Below are 19,872 nucleotides of genomic sequence, written 5' to 3' on the forward strand. Positions count from 1 at the left end.
AGCTGACTAGGTGCCAGGCATTGTTCTAAACCCTCATTGTGGATTAACTCAATTGATCACACAACATTCCAATGTGAGACAGTTATTGTCTCTGTGTATTATCCTCATTAGGAAACTGAGGCACAAGGAGTTTAACGTGCTCAGTTTCACTTTGCTAAGAAGTATTGGAGCCAGGATTGAGCACAGATAATCTGGTTCCAGATCCATACCCTTTGGCCTCTCCCAGTTTCCTTTCAAAGACTCTCCCTTTGCTGAATAGGTTCATTCGGATCTTCTGTTATGTGGATCTTCCTGATATGTCAGCAACTCCTCCCTCTGCTTCATTGAGATGTTCCACCTTCAGAATCGGGTGTTCTTCCATTTGGAAAATATCAGATCCAGTCTAATTTAATTCCCAAACCTGGGCCCCAACCATAGCTGTCAATCTCCTGGCATGCCACCTGGGAGCCTTCAAACTTTTTTGTTTTGCTCCCTCTTTGATTGTGGACCTCTGTAATTCAATTAGGTCTGTGTTGTCTGAATTTGTTACAACAAACACCTGTAATTCAGCTGTGGAATGACTCCCCTTTTATGAAGATATACCTTGGGTGACTCACATAGAACAGCTTTCTTCTCTCAAGTTTACATCCCACACAATGTCTTCTTCAGAGAAGGCCCTTATTTGCCACATTGAAACTCAGTTCACTATCACAAATGATAGTAGCTATGATTTCTTTTTACCGTCTTTAGCCATCCCTCTGTTGGGGCTCAGAAAACGGTATCCCAAAGTGAAGGCCTCAGAAGGAGTCTCAAAAGCACAGTCTCTCTCTGACCTACTCCTGCCCTCCTGTTTCTCACCCGTCATCCCCTCACCCCCAGGCAAGCCATAGAAACTAGCATTCCTCTTCCTCAAGTTCCCAGAAACTCCACTTCAGCCCTAAATCTTACTTTCTGTCCCTTTTTCCCCAAAGCCAGCCATAAAGCCTAAATATATTAATCTAACCTTTCCCCCCATCTTTCTGTGTAACAGCTGGCCATAAAGAAATTAAGACCCTCATTCCAGAGGGGCCCTGCCCCATGTCTGGGAGGAATGAATGCTACACAGAGAAGTCAAGAAGAATCTGAACAAACAGGCCTTGCTGAGTTTCCCCACTCAGTCTATTAACATTAGATCATATCCTTTTTGTCTTATCACATTTCTACACACCTGTCCCTGCCTCATAGAACCGAAGTATGAAAATGGACAGTTTTCCCTGTATCTTTGGGTCTTCATTCTGAAGGCTCCCATATCATGTAAAACTCTGATCCAATAAATTTGATATGCTCTTTTCTTGCTAATCTGTTTTGTGTTATGGCGTGTCAACCATGACCCTTCTGTTGGGGAGAAAAGGGATCACCCCTCTTCACCCCTACCCATTCTTAAAGCATGTCTTAAATTAAAAGCACCTGACACCTGGCAAACCACATCCTACCCCCTCCACTGTTCCCTTCACGCTAAGTGATCTGCTAAAGAACCAAAAGCAGATCCCTCCCTCCCCAAGACGAACTGGCTCCCAATACTACGGCTGTTTCTTTACGAAAGAAAATAAAGAGCCAAGCCCCTAGCCGTGGCTTGTTGAGAAGAGAGGCCTGTGCCTGTGCCCTGAGTAGTTCTGTTCCTATTTAATTGTGTCCACAAAAAAACCTGGAGAAGCAGAGAATATTTCTGAAGAACCTGTACAAGGACCTGTTTATGGTCACCTCAGAGCAGAAGACCTCAGAGGTAGTTGGAGAATAGAGTGGAAATTGCCCTTTTCATTCTATACCCTTTCGTGACTTTTGACTTTTGAATCGTATGAATATATTACCTTTTTTAATTAAAAAGAAAGAAAGAAAGAAAAAAGTAACTAAACTTAAGTAATCTGTTGACCTGAAAATTGACACAATTGGAAAGGAAGGTCACTTTTTTGCTTTGCCTTTTTTTGTTTTGTTTTGTTACTTTATAAGGGTCTATGTTGTCTGAATTTGTTACGATAAACACCTATAATTTTTTTTTAATGAAATAAAGGTCATACAAAACTCAGTACCTCCAGGGATGTGAATGTCACCTGAAGTGTCCCTGGTTGATGATAAGGATTCCTGGGATGTGAAGTGGGAGGCAGCAGCTTTCATTCCAAAGTAATATGACTTCACACAACTCCACTGCAGAACAGGGACTCCCACTGTCCTCCCTGCTTCCCTGAAGCTTGACAGGTTTATTTTCCCCCTTTTGCCCTCCTCTCCTCTGGTAGCAATTAAAGAGGCAGAGATGCCAGCAGGGTCTGCTTTTCTCTCTGCTTTCTGTCCTCTGTGTCCCCCTTGGCTCTGGGATGTCTCCTTTAGATTGTCAGCCCAACTCATAGTAGAGACTCAGCAGAAAACCAGAATGACCTTGACTCAAGTCAAGGACAGGGTTTTCAAGTACAGGCTTTTCCAGATTCCTGCCGTTCTGCTCCTGCTCTTTACAGCTTCTCTTGCTCCTCGCACTCTGCAAGACTTGCACGCAGACTCCATCTATTTTCTGTATACCCCCTGCTCCTTCCTCATGCATCTTTATTTCTCTTGCCCAGAGTACATCGCATTTGATATGCAAAAGATTGAAGCTCATTTGATATGCAAAACCTTCTTTCCAAACACAGTTACTGAGCATCCTCCATGTGCCAGGTACTGTTTTAGGAGCTGAGGATATGCCATGGACAGAGAGTGTGGGTATCTGTTCTCGTGGAGTTTACATTCTAGAAGGGGAGAAGGCCTTAAATACATAAGAAAATACCAGGTAGTGGTAAGTGCCATGATGATGGAGACCTAATTTCAATTGAGTGGTTAAGGAAGGCTATTCTGAGGAGGCAACATTTAAGTTGAAGCAGGAAGGACACAAAGCAGGCATTTAGGTTTATTTTGTGGGTGGGTTCCAGGCTAAGATAGCAGGTAGTTTGCATGCAACTGATTTTGCTCCATCCCCAAACTGTGCTAAACAGATTTTCTCTTCTATTTCTTTTCCTTTTCTTTCTTTCTTTCTTTCTTTCTTTTTCTTTTTAAAGTCATAAAATCCTAAGGAAGGAATAGGAGAGGAGAAAAGAGTAACACAATTTTAGAAGCTGGAAAATAGATGGATGAGTGGTAACTGATTTAGCAGACCTGAGAGAGCTGAGATCCAACCCAACTTACACTGGAGAAACCTCAAAAGGCTCAGAAACTGCCAGGACAGGGACCACTGGGACTGAGAATGGAGGAGAAGGCTAAAATAAGGAGAACTGAGTGAGAGGAATTTGAGAAACAGTGATATCCCTAGATCCCCTGTCTGATTTCAGCAGAAGACTGGAGGTTTATCTTCCACAGAGTCTCTGATCTGGAGGATTCCAGGCCATTGAGGGCATAGATACCACCCTAGAAACGGGGATCTAGAGGTCAGACATACTGTGAATATAGAGACTCCAACCATATGGCCCAATTTGGCTCTCAGATTGCTGGCAAAGTGACCTTCACTCTCCGGGTAGGAGACTCTTTTCTGAAGAACCTAATTGGCCTAAGAGAAAAGATCCACAGACTCTGACACTGGAGGCTCTCCCAACAAGGGGTCCAACAAAGGCACCCTTCAGTGAAGCTCAGGATCAATATATCAGACACCTTTTGTGCACTGCTTCTAATCCTCTCACTCTCACCTCTTACTCCACCCACAGCCACCTTCCCATCAAGTTCCATACAGCTTTACAAGAGCAAGCAAAGTCTCACCTCAGCCCTGAATCTTGCTTTCTGTCCTAAATCTTTTCTGACATTTGTGTGGGTCTGCAGAACCACTTAGTATCATCATTTAGCATGTGTAACCAAGAAATTCAGAGAAATTACCATCTCTGGGGCCATTTTGAGGATAAATGCTTCCCTCTTTCATCCTGAGTGAACAGTTCTGAGACACATTTTATAAGACTCAGAATTTCCCCTTGGAATGGAGCACTAGTCACCTATAGTGAAGGCCAACTCGGTAACATATCATTGTATTGGCTTTCTCTCTGTCCTTTCTAATTCTCATGATCCCTCCTTTCTGCTTCCTTGAATCACTTGAATGAATCCCCAAGTGAACTACCTCCACGGAACTCTTTGTTTTGGGCTCTTCTTTTGAGGAAACCCAAGATAATACAAAAAACAAGGCCCAATCCCACACTTAGAGCTCCCAAACAACCTTTTAGATTACACTTTTAATCAGGAACAAATTACTAATGCCAAACAGCTAAAGAAAGCTTCTCATGTACAGATCAATGGAACAGAATAGAGATCCCAGAAATAAACCCACACATATATGGTCAATTGATCTTTGATGAGGTGGCCAAGAATACACAATGGGGAAAGGAAAGTCTCTTCAACAAATGGTGTTTGTAAAACTGGGTAACCACATGCAAAAAATAATAATAAAATTGGACCTGTACCTTACACTATACATAAAATCAACCAAATTTAATTAAAGACTTAAACGTAAGACCTGCAACTGTAAAACTCCTAGAAGAAAACATAGGGGAAAAGTTTCTTGACATTGGTCTTAGCAAAGATTTCTTGGACATGACACCAAAAGCACAGGCAAAAAAAGCAAAAATAGACAAGTGGGACTATAACTTATAAAACTAAAAAGCTTCTGCACAGCAAAGGAAAGAGAATGAATAGGCAACATACAGAGTGGGAAAAAATATTTGCAAACCATGTATCTGAGAAGGGATTAATTTCCAAAATATATGAAGAATTCCTACAACTCAATAGCTAAAAAAACCAAAATTATCTGCTTTTTTAAATGGGCAAAAGACTTGAATGGATGTTTCTCCAAAGGAGACATACAAATGGTCAAAAGGTAGATAAAAGATGCTCAACATCATTAATTATCAGAGAAATGCAAATCAAGACTACAATAAGATATCACCTCACACCTTTTAGGGTAGATATTATTTTATAAAAAGATGTGTTGCTGAAGAAGTGGAGAAATTGAAACCCTTGTACACTGTTGGAGGAAATATAAAATGGTTCAGCAGCTATGGAAAACAGTATGGTATTTCCTAAAAAAATTAAAAATAGAATTACCATATGATCCAGCAACCCCACTTCTGCGTAAATATCAAAAAAGAATTAAAATCAGTGTGTCAAACAGATATCTGCACTCTCACACTCATTGTAGCGTCATTCACGGTAGCCAAGATATGGAAACAATCCAAATGTCCATTGAGAGATGAATGGATACATACAATGAAATAGTATTTAATCTTTAAAAAGAAGGAAATTATGTCATTTGGGACAACACGGATGAAGCTAAAAGACTTACACTAAGTAAAACAAGCCAGCCACAGAATGACAAATACTTCATGATCCCACTTATATGATGTATCTATAAAAGTCAAACTCACAGAAAAAGAGATTTTTAATAGTGGTTGCCAGGGATAGGGAGGAGGTGGGTGATAAGGAGCTGTTGTTTAATGGGTATAAAGTTTCTGTTACACTAGGTGCATAAATTCTAGAGATCTTCTGTACAATGTAGTGCTTATAGTTAACAATATGATATTGTGAACTTCAAAATTTATTAAGAGGAAAGATATTATGTTAAGTGTTCTTACCACAAACACACACACACACAGCACACACACACAAACCCAAAGGGACACAAAAAACTTTGGGAGATATGTGATATGCCTATTACCTTGATTGTGATGATGGTATCACAAGTATTTGCATGTGTCCAAACTCATCAAGTTGTACACATTGAATATGTGCAGTTCTTCATATATCAACTATACTGCAAAAAAGTTGTTTAAAATATAAATTGTATACATTTTATAGAGTTATTTAAAAGATTCTCACATAAAAGATAAGGACCGAAACAAGCAGGGGGGGAAGAAAAAAAACTTTGAAGGAAGAACAGACCGTGCATGGAAAAGACATCAAAAAATACATTTAAAAAACTATTATCAGTATTTTCAAAAGGAAAAGAGATAATGTTGCATCCATGAAATCAGAAAATAATGCCATAAAAAGAAATAATTCAAAGAACCAAATAGGAATTTTGAAAATCAAAAACATTATGGCAGAGATGGAAAACTCAATAGGAGGAATGATAAAGTTGGAGAAAACACACAGAAGGCAAAGCAAAAAGGACAGAGATGGACAGTAGGAGAGAAAAATAAAGGACAAGTCATGCAGGTTTAACATCTGAATAATAGGGGTTCCAGAAAAAGAAAACAAAGATGATGAATGGAAAAGAATCTTCAACTAAATAATTCAAGAAAATTTCCCAGAACTGAAAGACATGATTTCCAGGTAGAAAAGGCTTATCACAAGTAACAAGACCATCAGATGAACATAGACTCACACAAGGCTCGTCATTGTGTGAAATTCCAGAACACAGTGGAAAAAAATTCTGTTGATTTTACTAGTTTCAAGAGAAAAAGGAAGGTCATATACACAGGACCAGGCATTAGAATGACTTCGGGCTTCTAAACAGCACCACTGGAATCAAGAAGAGAATGAAGCCACACCTGCAAAATGCTGAGAGAAAACAATTTTGAACTTGAAGTTTCTTTTTACTTTTTTTCAGCAGCTGGCTGGTGAGGGGATCTGAACCCTTGACTTTGGTGTTATAACACTGCAGTTTAACCAACTGAGCTAACCAGCCAGCCCCCATGAACTTAAAGTTTTATGCCTAGCTAAATTACCTAGTAAATATGAGAATAGAATGAAGACATTTTTCATGCAAGAGCTCAAAAAAATTTACCTCCCATCCATGCTTTTTCAAGAAGCTACTGGAGACTGGATTTCACAAAGGAGGAAACCAATAAGAGGGGGTCAAAGGGTAGAGGAAAAAGGAGACACAGAGCAGAAGGCAGGCAAGCAGAATCCCCGGAAGGATGATTCAGAAAGATTCCAGATGTCAGTTGTGCTCCAGATGGCCACCAGTTACCACTAGAACAGTGTCACCCATGAGACAGATATGATGAGGACCATCATCACCCAGGTGTCCCCTCCCATCGTTCCTTCCTTTTTCCCTAAGGAATAAATACCCAGGTGATCTTGACCCAGACTCTAAACTATTCATAATATGTCTTGGACCATTTATTGATAAAACTTCTTCTCTCCCTGCAAGCCATGCTGCCTGGATCAGCTGAGGAGTCTTATTTCCTACCCAAAGAAATGTTCTGCTTTGATCTATTCCTAAATTGTGGTAAGCTTAGGAACAGATAGAAACTCTAGAGCAGCACACCCTGCTAACCACATTCCTGCCCTCCCACCCCCTGCTCTGTTCCATACCTGCCTCCTGTTATTGTCCTACCACTGCCCTAATGATGCTGCACCATTTTCCCCAGGAATCTCCCAGGATATTACCTAGAAGAGGTTCCAGTAAATTCCCAGGGAAGCTGAAGTCAGGACATAAACTAGAGACTGTTCTGTTTGTCTTCTCCTGGGAACCTCCTTCTAGCTGGCAATATTACAATATTACAGATAGGTGTTTGCTTGCTACTCAGGTGTTCAAAATTAAATGATAACTGTTGAGGGATGCCTGTATGGATACCTTTTTAAAAACTATAAAGAAAAGCAAGAGAATGATTCATGCAAATTAACTCAAAGTTCAGGAGTGTGGATAACCTCTGGTGGGGGAGGGCACAATATAGGGGGCTTCAAATATGCTGCTAACAGTTTATGTTTTAAGATAGTTGTGGGTACAGAGTGTGCCTTTTGTTATTATTCTTAACTGTATATAGACACTTTACACACTCTTCAGTACGTAAGATCACTTTATATGATAATTTAATTATAACTTAAATTCATTAAATTAGATTAATGATAATTTATAAAGTGATAATCCAAGGAGGAGGGCAAAACTACTGAAAAAGACCTAAGGCAGGAAGAAACTTGTTTTATTCCAAAATTAATAGTGTTTGAGGAAAGGCAGCCCTGTGAGATGCATGAGCTAGGAATTATTATGAATATCAACACCCCTGTTTTTGTTCTAGGTGACCTTCTGTCCAGTGTACTGCCCCCGCCACATTAGCCTAAAGCAGTTGACTGTATAGAATGTTAAATTGAGAACTCAAAAAATGAGTGGGTTGAGGGACCAAGAGGGATAGAATACGAGAAATAATGGACTGAGGTTTGTAGGAAGTAGAAATTGCATCATGAAGTGAAGGATCCCAGGACCGCATTTTATCCCCAGAGCTTCCCCACTAAAGAACATAAGATAGGTATTAATGATCAGTTTTGCCATTGCAAATGACAGACACCCCACTGTATTATCTATTTTGGTGTAAAACATTACTACAAAATTTAGAGGCTTAAAATGATAATTTACTTTCATTATCTCACACAATTTCTGTGGGTCAGAAATTTAGGAGCAACTTAGCTATGTAGTTCTGGCTCAGAGTATCTAATGAGGTTGTAGTCAGAATGTCAGCCAGGGCTGCCATCATCTGAAGGCTTGACTGGGGCTGGCGGATCCGCTTCCAAGATGGTGTACTCATGAGACTTTTGGCAAGAGGCCATGTGGACCTCACATTGGGCTATTTGAGTGTCCTCATAACATAGAAATTGGCTTCTCCCACAGTGAGCAGTCCAAGAGAGGGCAAAGGTGAAAGCAGGAGGCCACAATGTTTTTTACAACTTAGCATCAGAAGCCACATATTATCATTTCCTCAAAATCCTATTGATTACACAGGGTCAGCCTTATTCAGTGTGAGAGGGGACCATACAAGAGCCCCAGAACACCAAAATAGGGCATCACTGGTGCCATCTTGAAGGCTAGCCAATATCTTTTTAATTCCTTTAGAACTAAAGGGAGCCAATGGGTTTATATAAACTAAAAGTCCAAGAGCAGGGAAGGCTTCCAGGCATGTCTGGATTCAAAGGCACAGGTAAGTTATGAGGACTCTCCATCTCTCAGCTCTTCATTCCTCTCTGTTGGCTTCTTTCAGGAAGGCCCTTCCTATGTGGTGGCTAAATGACCACCAGAAACTCAAGGCTTGTTCCCAAACCTTCCATTCACTCCAGCACAAAAGTATCATTTTTGATGATTAAATCAATCTGTGTCACACACCCATCCCTAAGTGGTGGCTGGCTGGCTAGGCCTATTATCACCCTGGAGTCCTGAGATTGGCAAACCCCACAACCTGTTTGTAGGGAAGGAGGATTTATGAAAAGAAAATCAAGTTGTCAGGAAGAGGAGAAATGGATTCTAGGGGTACAAGCAAACCAAGAGATGTCCATTGTAGAAAACATTGTACATACACAATTCTCCTTTTCTAATTTGTGTGGCCAAAATGACAGAGAAGAGATACCCATTGTAGGAATGTGGATTATATAGTTTTAATGTTATGAATACTAGCTAACCTTCCCAAGGTTAGTTGTCTACATTTATGGTAACTTTTGTCTGATAGTCTCACTAACATCTTAGTACCATGCCAGCATGTGAAGATGTTGACTTGAAACCCTATATAATTTGAAATTTGATTTCTTTAGTGAATAATCATTTTTGCATTATTTATGCCTTTGAGATTCTAATGAAATCTTTAGGTGCTCTCAGAAAAAAATGTACATCCCACATACACAGTTTTTCATATAATTTGGGAGGTTCACATATCCCACCCCTGCAAACTATTCAAGCATTTCAGCTAGGAGTGCATTTTTCCCATGTATGGTCTTAGCAACTGAACTTACATTTCTATCTTGAAGCAAGACTGTTTGCTACTAGCACAACTTTTTCAGAAATGCTCTCTCCCTTTTACTCAGAAAGGCCTCATTTTATTAAACATCAAAATAGAGTCTAAGGGAATGTATGCTTCCAGCCAAGATGGAGTACTGGAAACCAGATTTACACACCCAACTGAAACAAACGAATACAAGAAATGGGTTTTTAAGACATTAGACATTAGGCAGCAAAGGTCTGTGATTCTTGAGAGACAGAAAACAGATGAGATAAACACTCTTATTGCCCCAACTCACTGCCTGGACTGCATGTCCAGCTTCAGTACTGGGAGGAGAAACCCATGCAGAACCCAGTGATCTCCCTGAATTGAGGACACGGAGCCAAGCATTCAGGGAGGGTGACATGGTTAGAGTTAAGAAAACTGTTAAGTTGTTAATAAAAATTAAAAACATCTCTTCCTCAAAACTGTTAAGAAAATGAAAAGACATGCCACAGATTGGGATAAAATATTTGCAAATCACATATCAGATATAGAACTTGAATCCAGAATATGTAAAAAACTCTCAACATCCAATAATAATAAACAGACAGCCCAATTTTTTTACATGGGCAGAAGATCTGAAGAGATAGTTCATCAAAGAAGATATGCAGATGGCAAATAAGCAAATGAAAAAATGCTCAGTATTGTTAGCTATTAGGGATATCCAAACTAAAAACACAATGAGATACCACTACACATAACGTAGAAAGTTGAGAAATAAAAAGACCATGCCAAGTGTTGGTAAAGATGAGAAGCATCTGGAACTCTCATACTTTACTGGTGAAAATGCATAATGGTACAGGCACTTTGGAAAAGTTTGGCAGTTTCTCATATAGTTAAACAACTTACCATATGACTGTACTCCTAGGTATGTACCCAAGTGGTATATATATAAGACGGATAACTATTCAGCAATAAAAATGAATGAGTTATTGATACATGCAACATGGACGAATCTCAAAAATAATTTTGCTGGGTGAAAAAGCCAGACAAAAGAGTACATTTTGTTTTATTCCATTCACATAATATTCTAGAAAATGAAGAGAGGTGGGAAAAGGGATTTCAAAGGGACATGCAGATACATTCAAGGGTAATGAATATGTTCATTATATTGGTTGTGGTGATGGTTTCTCAGATGTATATGTATGTCAAAATTTACCAAGTTGTACACTTCAAATATGTGCAGCTTATTGTATGTCAATTATACCTTTTTTTTAAAAAAATTGCACAATGGTTTGTTTGCTTATTTTGCTGGAGCATCCTGTGAAGATTGTATTCTTAAAACATTTGTTCCTATTTCATATTTATTTTCAGAACACATGTATTTCATTCTTTGATTTCTTTAAATTTTTAATTTTTTAATAGTACCCCATTCAAAATTCAAAAGGTACAAAAGGATGTACAGTGAAAAGTCTCTCACCTTTGTTACCATCCAGCCAGCACCCCTCCCTGACAGCAGTTAATATAACTAGTTTGCTAAGTGGCCTTCCAAAGATATTCCAGCTTTTATTAAAAGGCACACACTAATACTGGTTGTATTTTATCTGTTGGCTCAGAGTCTTCAGGATCAAGGGCATGGTCAGCATCAAAGAGCCCTATACCATCCTTGTGAAGCCGTGCTATCAGGCAGTACCCCCTTCCCTCCTCTACAAATATGACCATCAGTCTCAAATGTTTCTCTCCTCCTTGACCTTTTGCTTGTACCTAACACTGACTTCTCACCTCTGGTAGCTCTCAGTACCTTGCCTTCTTGACATTGCATGGTCATTGCTTTCTTCCGACCACTTCAACCCTTTCTTTTCCAGTCTTCTTCCCGGTTGCCTTCTTGTTCTCTTCTGACTGTCTAAGTGAAGACAGCTTCCAGGCACTGTTCTTGAAGAGCTCCCCGGAAAGTCTCTTCCATTTACAACTATCCACACTAAGACCACTTTCAAGTCTAAAACTGGCACTTTGCCAGCTGACTGCAGCAGCTGTTCTGGCCTCAGCCAGACTGATCATGTTCCTCTCATGTGATCCTGTCTGGCATCTGACTGGCCGCCACCTTTGCACAGCCCTCCCCACAGCTCTCAAATGTGCACTGGACCTACAGAACCAGTTCACACAAACTGTTTTTTCTCTCTTCCAGAGTGATTGCTTTCCCTCTTAGAAAACTTCTACTAGTAGGACCGGCCCGTGGCTCACTTGGAAGAGTGTGGTGCTGATAACACCAAGGCCATGGGTTCGGATCCCTATATAAGGATGGCCGCTTAGCTCACTTAGGAGAGCGTGGTGCTAACAACACCAAGTCAAGGGTTAAGATCCCCTTACCGGTCATCTTTAAAAAAAAAAAAGGAAAAGAAAACTTCTACGAGTTAATGCCAGTGCTATTTAGTATCCCATTGGCTCTAATCGTAAGTTCTTAGTTTTCTATTGGGTATGAGGATCGTATCTCCCTTAGTAGACTCCCTGTGGCTTTAATGGAAGCAGAGACCTTGACTTAGATTTTATTTTATTTACTACTGCACAGTTGTAGATTTTCAAATAACTGAATGAACATTTGCTATATCAAAATTACCCCAGAGGCCATCAAAATACCCACCAACTATAAATCAAATTCCATTAAATAGAATAAGAGAACTTGATATCAAATGGGCTTCAACATGATTTAGGCAAAGGAAATCATCACAACTTAATGCACCTTTTTGGTAAATATAGGTTTGCATTTATTAGAGCTCCTTAAAAGTAGGACACACCCTGTATGTCAGTGATCAAAAAATAGATCTTGCTCCTGGCACTTTGATAGAATCTCTGGAACACTGGCATGTTATGCAATAGCCCCTGACCAGCCAACCAGAAGCATCTCAATCCTGAGAACTCCTTGGTACTTTATTGGGTTCTCACCATTTTCAGTTTGCAGTAGAATGATTCATTTACATGTGTAGACACTATAAAGAGAGAGAGTGATTGGAGAAAGGTTACAGCAGTAAGCAAAGAACAGGGGCCTTGGCATCATCAGCTTTAGTACACGACCCCAACTCGGCCATTCCTTGGCTATCTGACCCCAGCCAGGTTCTGGACCTCCTCCTGAATAAAAAAACACAATTATGTAGAAAGTCCCACATTATCCAACCTGTTTGCACATCATTGTCAACTCGCAGGGGGTGAGATAGCCTGATGAGCCTGGGAACTACAGACTGATTGGAAAAGACTGTTCCCATTGCATAATAAGGCAGGTCATAAAAAAAACAAACTACTGGTCTTTATGTAAAATATTGATATTTTGTTCATTAGGAATATTTTGACATTAATTTTAACTCTTAATAATAATACATTAAAATATTACCTGTCTTGATTATGGAGTTTTGTGATGCCTCTTAAATTTTGTGCCTGAGGCAAGTGCCTTATTGTCCTCATCTTAATCCCAGCCCTGCTAGTACATATAGAATTTGACAAAAGGGACTGTGGTAACCAAAAGGCTTTGGTTCTGACCTCAGCTCTGCCACTCACAAGCTTCAGGGCTTGGGCACCCTGACCCTCACCCTTGCAACTTTCTCAGTCATGAAATACAGATGATTATGTCTGCCCGGTTTTTTCCACAAGACAGTTAACTATGAGGGTCAAATGAGATAATGAAGGAAAGGACAGTTTTGAAACAGCATTATGCTGCATATACAGAATGTGGCAATAATTAGCAATAGCTTTTCTTCAGGCTTGTTCATTGAGCAGGGATTAGCAAATCCAGCTTGATCTGTGAGCTCTTTGATCAGACAGGGTGGTAACCTTCAGAAACCCCAGGATGGCTAACATACTCAGATCTATCCAGCTCTTTGGTACTGATGCTGGAGAAAGTTCATGCTTGCAGAGTGGCCCTGACCACCACTTATACCTCTCTGGGACCCAGAAATATGATATAATCCCCATTCTCTCTCCATTTCCTTACCAAAGTTTGTATGAGTAGTGCACTCATCTGATGTATTGCCTGATTTAACTATTCTCGGATTGCAGGCTTGTGCATAGGAAATAATTATAACTTTGAATGGGCTAAGACCTTCTCTATCTGTTTCTTTACAATGTCATTAATTTTTGTATAATCATTATCCTTACTATATAATAAGTTCTTAAAGTACAGACTGTGAATAATTATTGGTCTTTCTAAAGTTCTCCTGTAGCTTTACTTTATTTGTTTCCTCTGCAGTTAGGTAATTTATTTGTGACATTTTCCTGGTGTCTCATCAAAAACAGTGCAATTCTTGCTACTTATTTTAGATATTTTCTTTTGCCATAGCAATTAAGATCAGCAGTGGTAAAGAGTTTACTTTCAGAGGAAGTCTGGTTTTTGCTTGTTTGCTTCATGTAAAATGACCAAGGAGCTTTCAAAGTTTATGAACCAGGTTTCAAAAGCACTCCCTAATATTTGAAGGAAGTTTCAAACTTCCTACGAGGAGACTTCAAAATGTTCATGGAAAAATAGAATTAAAAGATAAAAATTAAACATATAAACTTTATTTCTCAACATAAGCTCCATCAAGGTCAAGACACTTTTGTAAGTAATGATACCAACCATTTAATCTATGCCTAAAGAACTGAGTGTTACACTTTTGTCTGTGTAACCAAGAGGAAAAAAAGAGAAAGAAAGAATTCACTCAAGATAACATGAATGAGGCCTAGAGGGACTGCCGCCCACCAGGGGAGCAGCAGCCCCAATCCAAAATCAGTCTTTCTTTTTATTGACAAGACGAGGAAGTTTCATGAGAAAAATCAGTTGATTCAATCATCCAAGAAGGATGTAAAAACAGGCAATGTTACAGAAGGGAATTATAGCTAAGTATAGCTTTAAACAACTAAAACTAGTAACAGCAGTAAAATTAACAATGTGACATTCCAGAATGCAATTTGTAAAAAGTTTAGTTGATCCACCAACAAACAACTTGCCCTTAGTAAACATTTTCTTTTCCACATACTTCCTACAGCGATTTCTTTAACATTTTTAAACAGCATTCAAGCGGTTCCTTAACATATCTTAAGAACAATCAATAGGTTAAATAGTCAATAGTCCTTTGAGCTGGAATCAAACCAGCGACCTAAAATAGTCAAAGTACACAATCCCATCCCTAAACAATGATTAGAATTGATTAGAGGGCTTTTGCCAAACTTATCTGTGGACTTCCGTCCCCTACTTTTGGCTCATTCATGCATTACCTAAAAATCTTATTTTAAGAACAAAGGAGAATCAAGATTTCTAACCACAACTGAGGGTCCTGGGAATTTAACCATGTCAATGCAGTCTTTTTTACTGTAATAACCGAAGAAAAATGGGTCCCCTTTAAAGATTTTTTAAAATGAGGAAACAAAAAGTCAGAAGGAGCCAAATCAGGTCTGTAAGGTGGATACCTAATAAATTCCCATCAAAACTCTAGAAAAATTGGCCTTGTTTGATGAGAGGAGTGAGCAGGAGCATTGTCATGGTGGAGAAGGATTCTCCTGTGAAGCTTTCCTGGGAGTTTTTCTGGTGAAGCTTTGCCTAACTTTCTCAGAACACTGTCATAACAAGCAAATGTTATTGTTCTTTGGCCCTCTGAAAAGTCACCATGCAAAATGCCTTGAGCATCCCAAAAAACTACTGTCATGACTTTCGTTCTTGACTTTTGCTTTGGCTGGACCACTTCCACCTCTTGGTAGCCATGGCTTTGATTATGCTTTGTCTTCAGGACCATACTGGTAAATCCATGTTTCATCTCCCATTACAATTCTTTAAAGAAATGCCTCAGGATCTTGATCCCACTTGTTCAAAAGTTCCACTGAAAGCTCTACTCTTGTCTGTAGCAGATCTGGGCACAACAGTTTTGGCACCCATTGAGCAGAAAGTTTGCTCAACTGTAATTTTTCAGTCATAATTGTGTAAGCTGAACTGGTTGAGATGTCTATGGTGTTGGTTATGGTTTCTGCTGTTAATCATCTGTTCTCTTCCATTAGGGCATGAACATGATTAATTTTCTCCTTAAAAATTGATGTGGATGGTCTGCTCCTATGGGCTGCATCTTCAACATTGTCTCATCCCTTCTTAAAATCAGTTATTCACTTGTAAATTGCTGATTTCTTTGGAGCCTTGCCCCCATAAATTTTTCATAAAGCATCAGCAATTTCAGTATTCTTCCACTCAAGATTCACCATCAATTTGATGTTTGCTCTCATTCCAATTTTAGGAGAATTCATGTTGCTCTGATAAGGGCTCTATTCAAACTGACACCTTATTCTTCTCAGTGCCTCAAACTAGAGCCTGTTCATATGGGTTATAATAAGTTAGTATGAGTTTGTTTTGGTGCAAAAAATTTTGCAATCCATGCATAGTTTTTTCATGATATGCATTTTCCATGAACATTTTGAAGACCTCTTGTAATAGACCTATTGACATTGTCCTACAGCTTCCTTTTTTCTCTCTCTCTGTCCTTCAGGTTGGATAATCCCTATTGTTATATCTTCAAGTGAGCTGACTCTCTGTTGTCACCTCCATTGTACTATTAACCACAACTAGTGAATTTTTATTTTAGATATTATATTTTCAATTCTAAAATTTCCCCTGGCTCTTTTTTATGTTTGCCTGAAGAAGTTTTCTATGTGTTCATTCATCACAAGTATAATTCTCTTTACTTAATGAAACATAGTTATATTGGCTGCTTTAAAGTCCTTGTTTAAAAATTCCAACATCTGAGTCACCTCATACTTGTTCTCTGTTGATTACTTTTCCCATGAGAATGGATTGCATTTTCCTGGTTCTTCATATAGGGAGTGATTTTGGATTGTATCCCGGAATTTATGCTATTATTTTGTGGAGACTCTGGATCTTGTTATGTCGTTCTTCTTGTTTTAGTTGGCAATTTACCTTGGGTAGACCCAGACTGCATTTTCTCACTTGCCCACAGGCGGCAGCAATTCAAATCTCAGTTCCATTCTTTTGTCCTTAGATGCAAGTTGTCTTGAGTCCGTTCCACTTGTATCTGGTTTAGCAGTCAGCCTAAGACTTGGGCAAAGTTCATACACAGACTTTGGGGCTCACTTCTCTGGCTCTCTCTGCTCTGAGATTCACCCTTCATTTTCTGATGGCCATGATTGCCCTGGGATTTGTCCCCTGGTTCCTTAGGCCAAAAAGATGGCAGGCTTTCCACTGGAGTTAAAGCCACCCTGTGCCACACAATGACTACAGGCTTTTCTCAGGCCAAAACTCAGTCTTTTCTCAGAAAAGGGAAACGCACCTTGAGTCTTTTCTCTAAGTCTTAACTCCCCTGAGAAATTTGCCTGCTTTTGTTTACTCTCCAGAGATAGTGGGTAGTTGTCTTTTGCATTTTGTCCACTACTTATAGTTGTTATCTGCAGGAGAGCCAGTCTGTTAGGCTCTTATAAGTGGAAGTAGAATGCCCCCTTGGTTAATTTTTTTTTTATTGACAAAAAAGAAATTGTATATATTTACGTGTACAACATGATGTCTTAAAATATATGTATACATTGTAGAATATCTAAATCAAGCTAATTAACATATTCATTACCTTACATACTTTTCATTTTTTCATTGTGAGAACATTTAAAATCTACTTTCTTAGCAATTTTCAACTATGCAAGAGATTGTCATTAATTAGAGTCAGCATATTGTAGGACAGATCTCCAGAACTTATTCCCCTAACTGAAATTTTGTATCCTTTGACCAACATTTCCCTAAATTCCCCAGCCCAACCCCAGTTGAATCTTGAGCAGATATCTAAAAGGTTGAAAAGAGCTGTAACTAATTCATACCAGAAGCAATGTTTTGAGCAGGTGGTGCCCCAGAGTCTCCTTGTGCTTATCTTTCTGGAGTCTGGCCCTTGAGACTTCTCTCTGGTCATGTGCACTTCCTCATAGTCTTCCAATAAATCTCTTTCCTGATTTCTAACCTGGGCAGGTTGCTGTTGCTTGCAACCAGAGATATGCTGTAATACTTTGCCTCCCAATCAGACTTTGAGCACCCTGAGGGCAGGTACGCTATCCTTTTGCTTTGGTGTCCCACAGCCTCTCAGCCCTGCTGTTTTCCTTTCCAGGCCACAGGGGCAGCCCCCAACTATGTGGCAGCACTGAGAACACAACACAAATAGGTGATGAGAACCTTGCCCTGGAGAATCTGCCATGTAGATAATGTGGCAAGATTGGCATTTATGAAATGATTGTGGCTAATACAAAGCAGAATGTGAATAATTGTAAAAATTAGGGGCTCAATAAGAAAGACTCTGTGGGGTCCAGAAATGGAAAGATCGGGGTGGGTTCCCTGGAGAATTCTCTGGGGAGTTTCTTGGAGAAGCTGAGAGGCCCTGGGTGAGCAGAGGTAGATGCTCTGGAGGAAGTAGCAGGGCTGCAGTCAGTCCCCCTACGACATGCTTTTGAAAAGTCATACTTTTTTAATATGTTGAAATAGCAGCTGTGCAAGTGGGGATAAAAAGAAGCAGCATCAATGTATAGCTAGTCTGAGGCAGATAGAGAAACAACTGCTCACCCAGGACTCCTGGGCACAAGCCTCATCCCACTTCCCTCCCTCATGTCAGAACCTGGCCACACCTCTGGACAGGCAGAGGGAACATCTTTCACCTGACAGTGCTTTCTAGTCCCAGGTTCCCAAGTTTCCTGCCCCTACCCGACCAAAATCAAACACTTGCCCATCATGTTCCTAACCTCCCACCAGATTTTTTTTTTTTTTTTTCTTCCTGGTGGCTGGCCAGTACTGGGATCTGAACCCTTGACCTTGGTGTTATAACACTGTGCTCTAAACAACGGAGCTAACTATCCAGCCCACCAAAAATTCTTAATAACCTCATTGTTTCATTTCTCTCACTAAGTGCTTCCTCTGTGATCCTAACCAATGATGTGACTGACAGATTTGTTTTACTTTTTTTCTTCTCTTTTTTATTCAGCAATAAAAGAAAAATGCCCAAAACATAAAGGAAGAAAATAGGTACATTGTAGTATCCTCAAATGAGCTAATACACCTCTAATTTTTTCAGAAAACTAACAAAACTATATCATAGATACCTAACTTTGCTTGTGACAAGACGAGCTCTACTTCATACTGAGCACAGTATATAGCATTTAAAAATTAACAGAACTGATAAAGTAGGGAAATCAGTTTATATAACCTGCAGCCTTGGAGGTCAGGAAACATTCTGGGTTACTTGATTACATTTAAGGGTGAAGTTGAAGGCCCTAGCCAGCTAGATTAGACATTGTTTAAAACTATAAATAAGCAGAGCAGAATTCTAGGAACTAATATTTTCCAGTGTACTTGGCGGGCAGGGCTGCAGGGAAGTTCCTCAGTGAGGAGACACAGAGGAAGGGAAAGCCTGCAGTTTGGAAGGAAAAATGCAATTTGGGTAAGAGCTACAGCTCCCAGCAGGTGCAGATTCACTGCTGGGCTGAAATGTCACAAGGCTGCAATCTTAACCCCTTCCTCACCAAAAGTCTCCAGTGCAGTCTATTTATTTAAATAAACGATAATGGGAAAAAGAATTGCTTTAGCTCAGTTAACTTTAAACCCAGCTATTGTATAAAATAAAGTGTAAGACAGAAAGTTACTTAAAGGAGCTCTTTAACCCTTCTTTCTCCCCAGCTTCATCCTGGAATGACTGAGGAACCTCCATGTTCAGTTTGTTCAGATATTTAGTTGTAAGTAATACAGATGCCAACCATGAGAACTGTTCTCATGCATGAACTTGTCCTACGGATGAATGAAAATACCTTGGTCTCCAAGAAGGAAGCAGAAGAGAGGCTTGGAAACAAGAAAGGCCTGTTTGGTCTCAGTTTCTGAGAGCAAGGGTAGGTTTTTTAAACCTGAGGAGGAAGTAGGATAGAAGTACTGGTTGGGGGTTGAGAACTGAAATTGTGCCGCTGGAATAAATAGCCTCGAGCATAGAATAAAATCTTTAAAAGAAGAGTCAAGAGGGTAGACATCCTAAGCCTGGGAGAGTGGGGAAAAGAAAGCATAGTAGCATGTGCATTGGTGGATGTGTCAACTAACCTGATTGTGGTAGTCATTTCACAATCTATGTATATCAAATCATCACAGTGTACACCTTAAATGTATACAGTATATTGTCTCTTATACCTGAATAAAGTCGGAAAAACAAAACAAAGCAGGAAAACAACCCAGGTGCTGAGGATAAAAGTGAATCCCTCAGGC

This window comes from Cynocephalus volans, chromosome 3 (assembly GCF_027409185.1).
Source record: "Cynocephalus volans isolate mCynVol1 chromosome 3, mCynVol1.pri, whole genome shotgun sequence".
NCBI classification, from domain to species: domain Eukaryota; kingdom Metazoa; phylum Chordata; class Mammalia; order Dermoptera; family Cynocephalidae; genus Cynocephalus; species Cynocephalus volans.